This window comes from Pteropus medius, unplaced genomic scaffold (genome assembly GCF_902729225.1).
Source record: "Pteropus medius unplaced genomic scaffold, Ma_sr-lr_union100, whole genome shotgun sequence".
Taxonomy (NCBI): domain Eukaryota; kingdom Metazoa; phylum Chordata; class Mammalia; order Chiroptera; family Pteropodidae; genus Pteropus; species Pteropus medius.
Genome location: NW_024343578.1, coordinates 2592748 through 2610042, shown reverse-complemented (window position 1 = coordinate 2610042; position 17295 = coordinate 2592748). Strand labels below are relative to the sequence as shown.

At 40.2% G+C, this 17295-nt stretch overlaps 1 protein-coding gene across 4 annotated transcripts in view; it reads right to left on the bottom strand.

Moving 5' to 3' along the window:
• CHDH (choline dehydrogenase) overlaps nucleotides 1–17295 on the bottom strand; it is a 32326-nt gene that overhangs the window by 10373 nt on the left and 4658 nt on the right. The window contains exon 2 of one of the 4 annotated variants that reach the window (XM_039867436.1): nucleotides 16258–16328. The exons of the other annotated variants lie outside the window; for them this stretch is intronic. The gene's annotated coding sequence lies outside the window, so the exon portion shown is untranslated. The remainder of the gene's footprint in view (nucleotides 1–16257; nucleotides 16329–17295) is intronic. 4 annotated transcript variants of the gene reach the window in all.

The window sequence follows — 17295 nt, the reverse complement described above, 5'->3', positions numbered from 1 at the left end:
ACAGGAGAGAAAAGATGTTTGAAGAGAATTGCTGAGACTTTTCCAAAATTAATGCGAGATAAAACATCACAGATTCAAGAAGCATAGAGGCACATATAGAAAAACATATAGGCCCATAATACTCAAATTGCTGAGATCTCATAAGGAAAACATCAAGGCAACCAGCCAAAAAAAGAAACATTATGTACAGAGGACTAAATATAAGAGTGACAGCAAACGTCTCATCAGAAAACATTCAGTCTTGAAGATAATGGAGTGACAACTTTAAAATACTGAAAGGGGGAAAAAAACAGTAAACTTAGAACTCTCTGTACCCAAATATAAAGAAGAAATAAAGACATTTTCAGAGAAACAAAAACAGTATTGCCAGTGGATCTGCACTGCAAGATATGTTAAATGTTAAGTTATTCGGGCAAAAGGAGTATAATACCAGATAGAAATTTCAATCTATACAAATAAATGACTAGCAGTGGAAATAGTAAAAATTATGGGTATATTAGTTTCTTATGGCTGTTGTAACAAATTACCATAAACTTGGTGTGTTAAAAAACATGTATTTATTCTCTTATAGTTCTAGAGGCCAGGAGTCTGAAATCAGCTTCTCAGGGCTAAAGTCAAGGTGACTGCAGGGCTGGTTCCTTCTAGAAGCTCCTTAGAGAAGAATCCATTTTCTTGCCTTTTCTGGATTCTAGGGGCCATCTGCATTACTTAGCTATTAACCCTTTCCTTATATCACTTTAACTTCTTGCTTATTCTTGTCCTCACATCTCCTACTTCTGAAGTAGCATCTCCCTCTTATTGGGACACTTGTGATTCCATCATTGGGACCATCTGGATAATCCAGGATAATCTCTCCATCTCAAGATTCTTAATCTTATCTGCAAAGTCCCTTTTGCCATACAGGGTAACACATTCACAGATGTGAGGGTTAGGCCATGGGTATCATGGGGTGGGGGGATTGGTAATCCTACCATATGATACATTTTTAGGTAAATATGATATACTTTCCTCTTATTTTTAATCTCTTTAGAAGACAACTGACTGTCTACAGCAAATGTAGTCAAATATACTATAGGGGTCACAATATATGTAGCATTAGAATGTACATAATCATAGCACAAAGGATGGGAGGGAGAGAAATAGTATACTTTTATAAGGGTTTTATATCATACATGAAGTAGTATAATAAGTTAAAGATATATATTGTAAACCCTAGCACAAGTATTAAAAAATTTAAATAAAACAAAAAATTATAGCTAATAAATCAATAGTGGAGAAAAAATAAAATATAAAAGAGGTAGAAGAATTAAAAAGAAATGGGACAAATAAAGAGCAAATAATAAAATAATAGATTTAAATCCAACCATATCAATAACTACATTAACTGTAAGTAGTCTAAATACTTCAATTAAAATGCAGAGATTGTCAGATGGAATAAAATAGCAAGGTTCAAATATATGCTGTGTACAAAAAAAAAATAAAACACCCATTTTAAAAATAAAGACATAGATAATAAGAAAATTGAAAAAAGATACACCAAATAAGCACTACACATATAAAAGAGTGACAATATTAACTCTAGACTTCAATACAAGAATATTACCAAGGTTTAGAAGATATTTCAAAATGATAGTCGATTTGTCATAAGACAAAACAATTCTAAATGTGTATGTACCTAATAAAACTCCAAAATCATGAAGCAAAAATCAGAACTGAAAGAAGAATGAATACATAATTACAATTGGAGACTTTAACACTTCCCTCTCAGTAATAGATCAAACACCTAGACAACATATCAATAAGAATACAGAAGACTTCAACAACATTATGAACTAAACTGACACATTACTGAACATGCAAACAAAAGAATACATGTTCTTTGCAAATGCACATCATCAAGATAGACCTTATTCTGGGCCATAATAAAAAGCTCAACAGAGGGAGGAAAAAATGGCGTAGATGATAGAGGCTCTGTTCATTCCTCTAGTGACCAAATCAAAGTTGTGACAGAAACAAGGAGCAGCAGCAAGGAAAAATTGCCTGGGCTCTAGAGAAACAAACCATACAACTAAGGAGAAATCTGAGCAATCACCCTGCAACAGCAGAAGGTAGGACAGGGCAAGGACGCAGGACTGCCCGGTCCCCAGTGTCTGAGTGAGAAGGAGGCTGCGGAAGCAGCAGAAGCCTCTTAAAGGGACCGCGTCCCCGAGCGGATTTTCCCGGTGACGGACCCGCTTACTCTGAGCACCTGTGCCAATTCGTCTGCATGCAGGGGGCACAAGGGACTTACAGGGAGACATTGTCAGAGTGAGGGCCAAGGAGAGACTTGCTCTGTACAGAAGTGCCGGCGGTATCCATTGTTCTCTGTTGAGCCCTACCCCGCCCAGTGCGTGGACACAGCGCCGCCATAGCTGAGACGTCATCAAACCAGATAACAGAGGTCGCTCCACCCAACTCGCAGCCCCACCCAAGCCACATCCAGGTGTATCCTCAGCGAGTCAGGTGTTGCTTGCTGAGCAGCGCCTAGACTCACACTGGAGGCAGCTGGCCTCGGTTTCTGGTATGGCCTTTTGAGGCAACTATAAGCACAGCATCTGTGGATTGCTTGCTGAATCATAACAGGTGGCCCTGGAGGGGCAGAGGCTTGAGCTAAGTTTGGCCTGCAGCTGAACCCCTCTCAGGACTGTGCCACTGGACACCTACTTCACAAATCCACACTAATAAGACCGGGAGACTTAGGAGCTTTGCTGAGTACACAGAAACAGACACAGAAAGACAGCCACAATGGGTAGACAAAGAAGTAGAAACCATATGAAAGAACAGAACAGAGATCCAGATATAATGAAGTCAAGTAATCTAACAGATGTAGGGTTCAAAACACTGGTTATAAAGATGCTCAATGAACTTTTGGGAAGTGTAGATAAATTCAGCAAGAACTTCAAAAAAACAAATATGGAAATGGAAATTATAAAAAAGAACCAGTCTGAAATGAAGATCACATTATCTGAGATGAGAAGAATATTAAATGAAATAAACAAAAGAATAAACGAAGTGAATTAAAAAAAGGATCAAATGCCCTATCTAGAGGATGGCAAAGCCAAGTACACACAATCAGAACGGCAAGAGATGAGATGCTAAGACTATAAAAATAATTTAAGGAGCATATGGGACACTATTAAGGGTCCAAATATCTGTCTGATTGGTGTAACTGAAGAAAATCAAGATGTTGAACAGCTGTTTGAAGAAAAAATGATGGAAAACTTCCCTAACCTCGTGAAGGAAATAGACATAAAACCCCAGGAAGCTCAGAGAATTCCAAAAATCAGGGATCCAAAGAGGCACACACCAAGATGCATCATAATTAAAATGTCAAAGGTTAAATACAAAGAAAGAACTTTAAAAGCAGCAGGAGAAAAACAGTTACTTATAAGGGAAAACCCATAGGACTGGCGGCTGATTTCTCAAAAGAAACTGTAGGACAGAAGGGGTTGGCAAAAAATATCTGACAGGATGAAGACCCAGGATACACAACCAAGAATAATTTATCCAGCAAAGCTATCATTTAGAGTTGAAGAACAGATAAAGAGCTTCCCAGACAAAAATAAGCTAAAGGAATTTATCACCACCAAGCCAGTATTACAGGAAATGTTGGAGGGACTTCTTTAAGGAAAAAAACATATATCAAAAACAGGAATAAAGAATGGTAACAAATACATTCCTATCAATAAGTACCTCAAATGGAAAAGAATTAAGTGCTCCAACTAGAAGACAGAGTGGATGAATGGAAAGGAAAACAAGACCCCTACATGTTACCTATAAGAAACTCACTTCAGATTAAAAGACACACAAAGACTAAAAGGAAGGGGATGGAAAAGGATATTGTTTGGATGGACCTAGAAGGTATTTAAGTCAGACAGAGAAAGATAAACACTATATGATTTCACTTATATGAGGAATCTAAGGAACAAAAAGAACAATCTAATAAAAAACAGACTCACAAATATAGTGGGCAATTTGGTGATGGACAGAGGGGAGGGAGGTTTGGGAATCAGGAGCATGGCATAGGGAATGCAATTAGCATTAATATGTTGGCTAGGTGGAGGGTCAAGGGAGGTAGGGAGCAATTGTGGGGATCATTTTATGAACTATATTGATGTCTAATCAATGTACGGTATACTTGAAACTAATTAAAATAAATAAATTTAGGGGAGAAAAAAGCTCACCAAATTTTAAAGAACTGAAATGAAACAAAATATGTTCTCTGACCAATAATAAATTGATTTAGAAATATTAAAAACTTAAATACACTTTTAAATAACTCACGAGTCAAAGAAGAACTCACAAGAGAAATTAGCAAATTTTTGAACTGAATGAAATGGAAACAACAGACCAAAATACATGAATGAAGGTAAAGCAGTGCTTTGAGGTAAATATGTAGCATTAAAATGCTTATTTTAGAAAAGTCATCTCAAATTGATGATTTATACTTTTTCCTTTAAAAAATCAGAAAATAAGAAAATCCACAATAATCAGAAGAAAGTAATAAACATTACAGCAGAAATCAATAAAATTAAAAACAAACTTAAAAACAAAAAATTAATAAAACCAAAACGTGGTTTAAAATAATAAGATTAATAAACCTCTACCAAAAGAAGAGAGAGAACACAAATTACCAATATCAGCAATGACAGAGGGGATATCACTCTATATTTTACAGACAACATAAGAATATTATGACAGCTTTACCCCAATAAATGTGATAATTAAGATAATATGGATAATTTTTGAAAGATAGATTATAAAAGCCCACTCAAGAAGAACTGTATAATCAAAGTAGCTGTATATATGTCTATTAAAGAAATTACATTCATAATTTGAATCCTTTCCACAAAGAAAACTCTAAACTTCATTGGTAAAATCTAACAAACATTTAAGATGGAATAACAATTCTATAGAAAATAGAAGAGCAGAGAACACTCAACTTATTTTATAAACCCAGCATTTATCCTGTTACCAAAACCAGACAAAGATATCACAAGAAAACTACAGACAAATATCCGACATGGACAAAGATGAAAAAATCTTTAACAAAATTTCAGCAGATCAAATCCGGCAACATACAAAAAGCATACATCATAACGAGCTAGAGTTTATCCTGTGCATGCAAGGTTGGTTTAACATTTAAAAATCAATCAATGTACTTCATCATATTAACAAACCAAAAAAAAAAAAAACCATATACTTAATTCAGAAATCATTAAATCCATAAAATTTCTGTGTATATAAAGAATGAAAAAGAACTTTCTTCTAAAAAGAGCATCTATGAAATACCTAGGAAAGCTTTCTCCCTGTGATTAGGAACAAGGCAAAGGTGTTCACTCTCACCACTTTTACTCGACATTGTACAAAGGTTCTAACCAGGGATCTAAGGTTAATTTTAAGGTTATTTAAGTTAAAATAAAAAGTAAAAGGCATACAAATTCAAAGAAAGAATTATAAATGCCCTTATTTGCAGACAACATAATCATCTACATAAAAATTACCAAGGAATTCACAATAAAAGCTACTGAAGTTAATAAGGGAATTGAGCAAGGATATAGAATATAAGTTAAACACACAAAAGTCAATTGTATTTTTATATACTATTAATGAACAACTGAAGCTTAAATGTAAATAAATGTAATAAAAATCTGAGTCCATTTTTGATGTTCCAACACTGACAGCTTTCAAATCCCATCCCCCTCTCTCTTGGCCCACATCAATAAGAAAGCTCTGGTTTCCTGCCCTCATTGTCAATAGGGAAGTTTAAATCATGCATATCCAGTCCATATATGGGAATCTTCACCTTGGTCCCATTACCCAACCATAATAAAAACAAGAGCTACCAGCTCCTTTCTTCAATCAAGCTATCTTGGACCAGCTTAGGTACCTACTCTGCTTTCCCCAGAAAGCCCCATCATGTGAGTAATAAACCTTTTCATTGCCTCTTTGTACATGTGGTATTATCAGCCTCGACATTCAAACTATTTTGGGTGGTGGTGCGTTTGATGCCACTTTCTCTGGGGCAACCAGAAGCCAAAACAATACCAATTACAAAAGCATCAAGAAAGATAAAAGGCATAAGAATTTAACAAATACATGCAAGACCTATAAACTGAAAACTGTAAACATGGTTGATAGAAATTAAAGATGACCAAAATAGAGTTACCATGAATAGAAAGACCTAATATTGTTATGATGTCAATATTCCCCCAAATTGATTTATAGATCTGATGCAGTGCCAATCAAATCTCAGCAGGATTTTTTTTGTAAAAACTGACATGCTGATTTCAAAATGTATATGGAGATACAGAGGACTAGAAAAAATTGTAGTGCAGTCAAGCAAGGAAACCTTACACAGCAGTGAAAAGGAAGGAACCATAGCACTTCACATCAACATAGATAAATCCTAAAAGTATATTCAAAATATTAATCATATCAAGTATCATTTCTGATCATAATGGAATGAAACTAGAAATCAATATCAGAAGGAAAACTGGAAAATTCACAAATATGTATAAATTAAATAACACATTCTTAAACAACCAGTGTATCAAAGAAGAAATCACAGGGAAATTAGAAAATACCTTGAAACAAATGAAAATGAAATCCCAACATACCAAAACTTATGAGATGCAGCAAAAGTAGTGCTAAGACAGAAAGCTACAGTTGCAAATGCACACATTAAAAAAGGAAGATCTCAAATAATAACCTAACTTTACATCTTAAGAAAATAGAAGAGCAAACTAAACCCAAAGGTATAAGAAGGAAGGAAATAATAAAGATGAGAGCACAGATAAATGAAATTAAGAACAGAAAGCAATAGAGAAAATCAAGCCGAAAATTGGCTTAAAAAAAAAAAATCTGACAAACACTTAGGTAGACTGAGAAAAAAAGACTCAAATTAGTAAAATCAGAAGTAAAAGTAGAAACATGAGTACTGACTTTATAGAAATAAAAAGGATTATAAGAGAGTACTATGAACAATTTGCATCAACAAATTGGATAACTTAGGTGAAATGGATAAATTCCCAGAAATACCAAAACAAAATCATGAAGAAATAGAAAATATAACTAAACCTATAACTAGTAACTAGGAGATAGAATCAGTAATCAAAAATCTCCCCAAAAAGAAATGCCCTGATCAAAATAACTTTACTCATGAATTCTCCCAAACATTTAAAGAATTACCATCAACTCTTCACAAATTCTTTCCAAAAATTGAACAGGAGGAAAAATTTCCTAACTCATTATATGAGGCCAGTATTACCCAGATAACAAAGCAAAGACACTAACAAGAAAACTACATACCAATATCCATTGTGAATCTTAATGCAAAAATTCATCAGCATATTAAAAAGTATTAAATACCATGACCAAGTGGGATTTATTCTGGGCAAGCAAGGATGGTTCAACACATGGAAATCAACCAATATCATACACCATATTAATAGAATTAAGGAATAAAAACCACATAAACATTCTCAATTTTTCCAAAAAAAATTTTTGATGAAATTCAACATCCTTTTCATAAAATCATTTAGTAAACTAGGAATTGAAACTTCCTCAACATGATAAAGGCTGTGCATGAAAAACCCTCAGCTAACATCATACTAAATGGCAAAAGACTGAAACCTTTAAGTTCAGGAACAATGCAAGAACACAAGGGTGCCCACTTTTGCCACTTCTATTCAACATAGTATTGGAAGTTCTAGCCAGTAATTAAGCAAGAAAAAGAAATAAAGGCATCAACATTTTAAAGAAAGAAGTAAAATGATGACATGATTTAATATTTAGAAAACCTTAAAGGTTACACACAGACACACACGAAAACTGTTAGAGCCAATAAGCAAATGCAGGATACAAAACTGACACACAAAAATCAGCTGCATTTCTATATACTAATAAGAAAGAAATCAAGGAAACAATTCCATTTATAATAGCATCAAAAAATACTTAGAAATAAATTTAACCAAGGAGTTGAAAGACTTGACACTGAAAACTAAAAAACAGTGAAGAAAATTAAAGAAGACATAAAGAAATGGAAAAACATCCTGTGTTCATGGATTGGAAAACTTAATGTTAAAATGGCAATACTAGCCAAAGCAAGCTACAGATTCAATCTAGTAATTTCTATCAAAATCCCTACAGGTGTTTTGTTATTTATTTTTTTGTAGAAATAGAGAAACCCATTCTAAAATTCATATGAAATTTCAAGGGACCCTAAATAGCCAAAACAATCTTGGAAAAAACAAAGTGGGGGAATCAATTTTCTAATTTCAAAACTTACTACAAAACTATGGTAATCAAAACAGCACGGTGGTGGCATAAGGACAGATATATAGACCAATAGAATAGAGAGCCCAAAATAAACCCCTGCATATCTGGTTAATAGACTTTTGACAAGGGTGCTAAGACTATTCAATGGAGAAAAGATAATCTCTTAAGCAAATGGTACTGGGAAAACTGGATATCCATATACAAAAGCATAAATTTGGACCCTTACCTTATGCCATACTAAAAAAGTAAAACATAAAAAATCTATATATAAAAACTAAAATTATAAAATTTTTAGATGAAAACATAAGGGAAAATCTTCATGACATTGGATTTGGCAATGATTTCTTGGATAAACATCAAAAACACAGGCAAAAAAAGAAAACAATAGGTAAACTGAACTTCATCAAAATTAAAACCTTTCGTGCAAAGGACCTCATCCAGAGAGTGACATGATAACCGAAAGAATAGAAGAAAATATTTGTAATTTGTACATCTGATAAGGGATTAATACCTAGAATATATAAAAAACTCCTACTATTTAACTATAACACAAACGACCCAACACCAAAAAAATGGGCAATGGACTGGAATAGACATTTCTCCAAAGATATACAAATGGTCAATAAGGATAAGAAAAGATGCTCAACAACACTAATACAAATTAAAAACACAATGAGATACAGCTTCACCAGTAGGATGGCTATAATCAAAAAAATGGGAAAAAATGTTGACAAGAAAGCAGAGAAACTGAAGCCCCTGTGCACTGTTGGTGGGAATGTAAAATGGCACAGCCACTGTGGAAAACAGTATGGTGATTCCTCAAAAAGTTAAACACAGAATTACCATATGATCCAGAGATTCCACTCCTAAGTATATACCCAAAAGAACTGAAAGCAGAAACTCAAACAAATACTTGCACACCAAAGTTTTTATCAGCATTATTCACAATAGTCAAAAGGTAGAAACAATGCAAATGTCCATCAACAGATGACACAATGGAATTACTTAGCCTGAAAAAGGAACAAAATTCTAACACATGCTACAACATGGATGAACCTTAAAAACACTATGCTAAGTGAGATAGGCCAGTCACAAAAGGACAATTATTATATGATTCCACCTATATGAGGTAAATTCATACAGACAGAAAGTAGATTAGAGTTACCAGGAGCAGGGGAGGAGAGGGAATGTGTAGAGAACTTATGTTTTAGGGTGATGAAAAATTTTGGAAATGGATAGTGGTGATGGTTGTACAACATTGTGAATGTATTTAATATCACTGAATTGTGTACTTAAAAGTGGTTAAAACGGTAAATTTTATGTTATGGTAAATTTTGCCAATAAAAAAATGACAAAAAAACCCACATCACATGCAATACAATTCTGGATATTAAGTGATTCAAATCTACTAGTAAGAAAAGTTTATAAAGAAATTCAGGATAGTAGTTATCGCTGAGCAGGGAGGTGTATCCAGGTGTTTTCACTTGCACCTGCCATGTTTTAATTCTTAATCTAGTTGACAAGCACATGTATATTTGTTGTCTAGTTTTAGTGAGGGTCTGAAATAACTGATGATAAATAACAGAATTAGGAAGCAACAGGACAGCTTCACCAGGAGGCACTGAGCCTACTGTGAAGACAGACCGACCCCTTCTTCATGGGGTGGCACCAGGTCATTTACTCTCCTTGGCCCCAGTCATCCCCAAACCCTACCTCTTATCACAGCTCTTCCTCCAACACTCGCCTCTGGCATACCCCAACATGGAGGGGACTTGAATTGTTCTCACAGGACTGGGTCTGGCCTTGAACTAGGTGCAGATCTCTCTGGCCCCTGGGCAGAGGTGGAGCTGGGGAGGGCTAGAATATACTGAGGCATTTCTACCTGGCTCCTACCCTTGCGGAGAGGGAGAGGAAACATTCTCAGGTGCCTCTGCCATCCCCACGCCCCACCCACCAAGAATCTTCAGCCCAGGATTTGATGAATAATAGAGATGAGAGATAAGAGAATGGAGATCAGAGAGCCCAGGGCACTTGCCCACTCTCACGTCCCTTTCTTGCGGGTGCATGTGGCCTGGCTCTTCACCCAACACCATGGCCAGGGGTGGGGTAGGTTTTCCTCTTCTCCCCAGGCAGTCCTGGTACCCAGGCCCAAGGGAGACTCCAGCCTCAGAGCAACATTTCTTTGTTCCTGAGGCCATCGGAGGAGGCTGCCTCTCCCTGCCATTCAGAAGCCAGTCCTTGGGCTAGGGGGAGCGGAAGAGTCACTCGGGCTCCTGGCACACTGGGCTCCTAGTGTTGGAAAGTGGCAGAATCCATACACGCTCATTTTGTGCAATGGGAATAAGAGGGGAGGGTGAAGCTGAAGAGGAAGGGGCCTGTGACCCAAAGGGAACTCCCTGGGGGCAGGGGCCGTCTAACCCCTAGCACAGTGCCCCCTCAGTTCCCAAACTGGGTGGGTGGACAGACTGACTGACAGGAGGGGTGGGTGAAAGAGTCACAGGGAAGCAGCCTTTTCCACTTTCCTGGGCTGCCTGAGCGGGGAAGGAGCTCCCTAGCACTGGCAGTGTGGAAGTGAGGGGTGGGTTGGGGTGGGGTGGGAGGTATGAAAACAGGATAGCATGTGTGTTAATTTGAGTGTATGTGTTAGAAGGGGAGGAGTCCTACCATGGGTAGGGTGGCATCCAAGTCTTCCTTTTGACTCTGGGTGCCTGTACCTCTGACCCACCCCATTTCCTGGGACCAACCTTGGCTGTCTGCCCACTTCTGTGGCTCTGAGTAGGTGAAGAAGGGGCTCAAGTCAATCACCTGGCATGGGGGAGAGGAGACTTCCACCTACCCTGCTTCCCAATCAAGGGAAGAAGACCCTCATGCCACACACGTCTTCCCGGGGAACAGGGCAGCTCCACCAAGCCACACCTTCCACCTAGGCAGTCGGCTTGGAGCTGGACAAGTGGTTTCTGTGGCATTCCTGTCTGAGAAGTAAGGCTTTGGTCAATTAAAGGCTGCTACCCTCCATGCCAGTGATGGGCACAGCAGATGGGTCAAGTGCAGAGTTATTAAGTGAGAGGTAACAAATGTAGGGGTCGCCACTCCCTACTGAGTATTACTAGCAGCTTTCATCACCATGGTACTTCGTAGCAACTAATGATTCTCATTTAAAATTCTAAAATCAGTAGGTGAAGGTTTATATTGAAAAACTTGCCAAATTTCATGATTAGAATTTCTTCTATGACAAGACAGATTTCCTATAATTCTGAGCTTGTGACCAATTGCCCAAGTTTTATAATTTTGGTGGACTCAACTGCAAAAGAATTATGACCAGAATAAAATGTTTACCTAACATTTTAGGAATACCTGTACCTAAGACATAGTCTGTCTCCAGCCACACAGTTGGAGAAACTGACGAAACTTTCTGAAAAAAACCCTTTGAACAGGGTCCTTTGCAATTTCTTGGCATGCATATGTGTGTGCATGCACATGCATGTATCTGTGTGTTCGTATGTTTCCTTTCTAGCTTTTGGTCAGTGCAATGTACTGAACTAGGGTCAGATCCTTTGGGCCACTGAAGTCCTGGTTTTAATTGGTCACCCAAGAAGAGATGACAGAATTCTGGAGAGGGGTGTAGTCTCAGCTAGGCCTGCATGTGAAATGAGGCACAGACCTGCTTCAGCCTTTGCGAAGCTCAGCCAGAGTAAGGCCAGTGATAGTGATTCTGCTTTGGGCACAGCTGGGGAACATGTGAACCTTTCCAGAAGATAATGGGTATACATCAGGATTTTAAAGGGTCAGTGCTTTGTCTCAGCAATCCCACTTCTAGGAATATAACCAAAAGAGAGCTCTCCACAACTGTGAAAAAACAAGCACAAGAAGTCTGTCCTGAGTTGTTTTTACTGGCAAACAATGACAAAAACCTAACTCTCCACCAAAGGAGAATGGTGCAGTAAAAAATGGGACCACTACAGAAGATCCTGTAGCAGACCCAACAGAAAGGTCAGCTATTCATGAGCACTGAGGCCCTTGGTGCCTCGAGGCCAGCACTATCTTCAGAGGTACTTGGCCTTCACACCTCTCTCTGTGCCCACAGGCCAAAGCGGTAATGGTAATCCTGAGAAGGAACTGCAGAAAGTGTGGTGGGGGCCATGGCCATTTTTGTCTATCTGGAGGTCTCTGGGGGTTGTTCTCAAATGGAGGATCTTAGGCAGGTCAGCTGCCTTGGACCTGGCTTTCTAGTGCCAGCTTTGACCTGCTCTCCCTGCAAGACCTCTGACAAGGTTCTCAACCTCCTAGGCTGGGCTTTGTGTAGGCAAAATGAACACTGTTCTTTAGCTGCTTTTGTCTGATCGAGGAGCTCCATTAAGCCACAGAACCAAACTGAGTTATAATTATAGTAATAATAGGGGCAGCTATCCTGTAATGATCATTTCACGTAGGTTATTACATTTAATCCCTCAAAGACATTGGGTGGGGGGGCCCCTCATCACTATCATCAGCATCACCATCAATCCCATGTCAGAGAAAGGGAAATAAGCCTGAGAGGTGGAGTCCCTGACTTATTTCAAGTCAGAGGCCAGGAACCATGCCACCACAAGCCTGACCAACAAAGCCATATCATGGGAGCCAAAAAAGTCACGGTCAGCACAGGAAAAGGGTGCAAGGCGCCGTATGCCTAGATCAGGGCTCTGGAGGCTGAGACGGTGGTGAAAGTTCAGCTGCTTTCTTGCAGTCTGGCAAAGCTTCCCAGTGGCACAAGAATCTAATCTCCCAGCCCTGTGGTGGGCTGACGTAAGTGGCGGGTGGTAAGCGTCCTGGTCAGAGAAATGAGACTTGGCTAGGTGGTGATGGTCCAGAGAATAACCCTGGGCAGCTGCCTCCCCCTCCCACAGGAACCTCACTACCACTCCCAACCCAGGCCATCCACCCTCCCCAAGATGGTGACACGAGCTTCCTCACAGCCCTGTGGGCTCTCTTGTCCCAAGAGCTCCTCCTGGCCTGCCTCCTTCCCCAGCCAACACCTCTCATCCCACCATGAGCCTCGCTCTCTGGGTTCCAGTACACAGACCATCTTTCCTTTCTCCCCGCAGGGCTTTGCGTGTGCTACTACTTCCAGGTACACATCCTCACCTCCTTCCACCTGGGTCACTCTTCGGCTTCTCTCAAGGACTGCTCAGCTGTCATTTCCTCTAGAAAGCCTTTCTTGGCCACTGGTCACATCCATCCTGGGACCTCAACAAACTAAGAGTTAAGATGAGCTGTTGAAGGCCCATCCCCCCAGCTGAGGGCTCTGTGCCTGGCCCCCAACTGCTGAGCCTGGTCCTCAACTGTTGAGCAAGGCCCTAGGCTGGTGCTCTGTATGCTGGCTGCTGGAGATGAGCCCGCACGTGGCCTAGGGCTCTCCACACCTGGGAAGTCTGATGCACAGATGCTGAATTCACCACAGAAGAGGGGCACAGGGAATATTCTGCATCTTGACCTGCTGGTAGTCACCTGGGTGTATATACAGATTGAAATTTATTATCAGTACACTCTACGTATGTATGATGTAGCTCAATTTTTTAAAAATTTAAAAAAGAAGGCATTTTCTTCAAAAGTCAAGTTTTTCTTCTTAGGAATCTCATCTCCCACAAATTGGTGAACAATAAACAAATGAATCACAAATTTTCTTCTCTTCTCTTGAAACAGCTAATCATTCGCTGCTTCGGAGGCCACTCAGGCTGCTTGGGTGGGGCCCACTTGCCCCTGGACTCTCCTGGTGAAACAGCTGAGGATGGGACAAGGGGCAGGGCAGAGGCTGGTCAGGATGCACCTCCAGGGGCCAAGAAAGCTCCACGGTGGTGGGGGCCCCCAAGCCTGACACCACACCAGAGGCCAGGCTTTTATCCACAGCTCTTCTGGGACTTACTGTGTGACCTGGCCAGGGGTTTCCTATTGGTAATGCGTGAGTGCTGGCTTCCTAATGTGGGACTTTGTGCCCTGCGTTCTAGGTATCTGAACTCTGTACACAGCCCCCACTCCCCAGCTGGTCTCCTCCTTTTCTAAAACCTCCACGGTGGTGATCTCACCAAAACCAGTGTAAGGAAGGAAAACCTAGTATCCTAACACCCTGGGGTGGGGGTGGGGGAGCATGCATGCAAAACCCAGGGGACAGCTCTTCCAGCTTGCCTCCACTTCTTTCTCTTTCAGATGTCTGTGGATTCAATCTGAGTAGGTGGTGTGCTCATTCACACAGGTGTATTTAGGAGGCAGGGTATGATATCAAGGTCACTGCTGGGGGAGGTAGGGACTCAGTTCCCTCAGGGACCCTCCCGGGATCAATCCCCTGATGGACTGGAGGAAGGGGTGGGTAGAAGTGTCTTGGGCTGGCCCTGAGAAAGAGGACATTAATTCTCCTGCACCGTGGCCTGCACTATGCCCAGGTGAGTGGGCTCCTGCAACAGAAAAGACCCCAGGTGAAAGTGGGGACATGGAGGGCACCTGCTAGAGATGGGTGCTGGTAAGCTGGAGCTGAAGCCAGAGGAGGGCTGAGGGAACAAGAGACCCTGATGCCCTGGCTCTTACACAGTAAGGACACTACATCAGAAAGAGTGATTGCTCTTCCCTCTTCAGGGATGCTGAAGGTCCTCTTTGGCCCAGGTACAGTGCGAGTCTCAGAGATTATAAGAAGCCTGGTGGCCCAGTGGCCATCAGTTAACAAAATTTTCACCTGGCAGAGCATGTCCACAGATCTGTGATCATGTTTGTTCACTTACAATCAGCAGTGGAGGGTACTCACAGCTACCAGAGCCAGGCACACAGCAGGTACTCAATAAATGTTTATGTGACTAGCATATAAAAATACATTGTTCACTTCACGAGAGGAGGCAGACATGGAAACCGAGGCACAGGGGGCAATGACTTCTCTTAAAAGGGGTGGGGCTAAATTCATGTACTTTTGTCCACCCCACAGACATCTGCCTGGATCAGGCGCCATCACCTAATGCAGGGACTCTTCTGATGGCATACTACCAGTGTCCCTGTACTACAACCCCTTCCCATGCCACCTCACAGTCTGCTCTCCACACAGCAGCTAGGTGATCTCAGAACGAAGGGGAGCCCAGAACCAGCAGAAGGTCAGCTTGGGCCTTATCAGAGTGACTGTACACACAGGAGACAATTAAAAGAACAAACGACTTCTTCAAGTCGAGACAGGTCTGAATGGGAGAACACCTAAGAAATATCCTTGCCAAAAAATTCAAACCTGAATCTGCTCACATTTCTAGAATTTCCACCACTTCAGAGGAAATTCAAAGGTCGGAGGAACATGTGAAAGTACACCCAGGGACCCTATCAACAGAATCCAGGCTAAAGAAAGACCATGCATTTCTTCAACGACAAATTCAAGTGAAAAAATAAACAAGACAGAGATGGAGGTGAATCTATAGATTACGAGAATAATATATAGATCTTATTGAGATCCTGGGAATTCAAGCACTAACTGAATATTTGAGGATGTTAAGAAATCATTGCTTGTGTATCAGATGTGACAAAGGTTTAAAAGGACTCTTTCAGAAACACATTCTGAAAAATTGACAGAAAAAATAAGGGATATTTGGAATTGGGATTAAAATAACCTCAGGGATTAGAGAAGCTGACGAAATGATCACCCAGGAGGTGATGAGAATATGGAGTTCAGTAACCTCTTCTGGCTAATTTTGTATGCTTCAAATTCTTCATAACCAAAGGGGTTCTTTTTGTTTGTTTGTTTAAATTTCAAATATCCCTACTAAAGGAGTGAGGGAGAGAAACTCGGGTGGAAGAACCTCCTAGGCAGAGAGCCAGGTCTTGCTTGAGGGATTTTGAAGAATTCTACAGAACTTTGGGGTATTCTGTAAATGCTTAAATACTCCATATTTCAAGTACACTTTTAACTGGTTTTAAAAATCTCAATTAGAAAACACCCACCTTGCACCCAGATGTGACAAGATTCGAGTTAGTCCGTGGGCAGTAGCAGCCCACACGCTATTTTTGATTGTCTGTGAAAGATAAGTACACAGTCGAAAATCAGAGTTTATAAACTTTGACACAGTGACTTCATGTCTGTTGAGTCTCATAATCAGATAATGGGCTTAAATTTTATGTATCTAAGTTTTTATTATAACAACTTTTATTGTATTTTTTAATCAGCCTATGAGAGATTGAAATTTAAAAGACAAATATATGGACTTTCACCACGGTGAGTTTGAGAAGCACTGTTATGGACTGGACATCAATTCCCTGGAGACCCAAACCTATCTGCTTAGGTGTCTTGTCAAAGGCTCTAAAACAAAGCCTCTCTTCCCCACCGTCTGTGGAGCCGACTCCAGCACTTCCTATGAACACAGCACTGACTAGAGAGGAGCAGCACAGCAAAGCCTGCTTGATTTTAATCCACGTTCACTTGGGTACTACCACTGGATCGGAGCCACACTTTACCAAAGGCCAGCAAGGCCCAGGAGATACTGAGTGCCCACCCATCAAGGTGCCATAGCCAGCCACAGCATGACAGTACCACCAGATCACATCCTAGAGCAGCCTAATGGGTAGGTAGCATGCATGCTTTCATTTATAAACTGCTGGCACAGTGGCAAGGTATTAATGAGCCAGCCAACTTTCACATACGTGCCTACTGCTGTTTCCTTCTCAAACTTCTGGATGGGTTTAACTGCAGAGGGTTCAAAGACTGCAAGGTGAGCTGCTTACAAATCCCCCACTGCTTCCTTGTGTCAACTGCAAATCATTCTATCACTGAACTAAACTACAAGAATCTACTGGGCACTGGGACCAGTGGAAGACATGAACCGGCACCTGTGGCCCCTGGTTTCAAGAGTGTGTTCATGAAAACAGTATCACTGTTGTCATTACAGTATAAAAAAAAATCACAAATGTGAACTATAAACTCATGCTAACATGCAACATCACCTGCATACTGGGGTTCCATGTTCAAGTCTCATTACTTAAAAA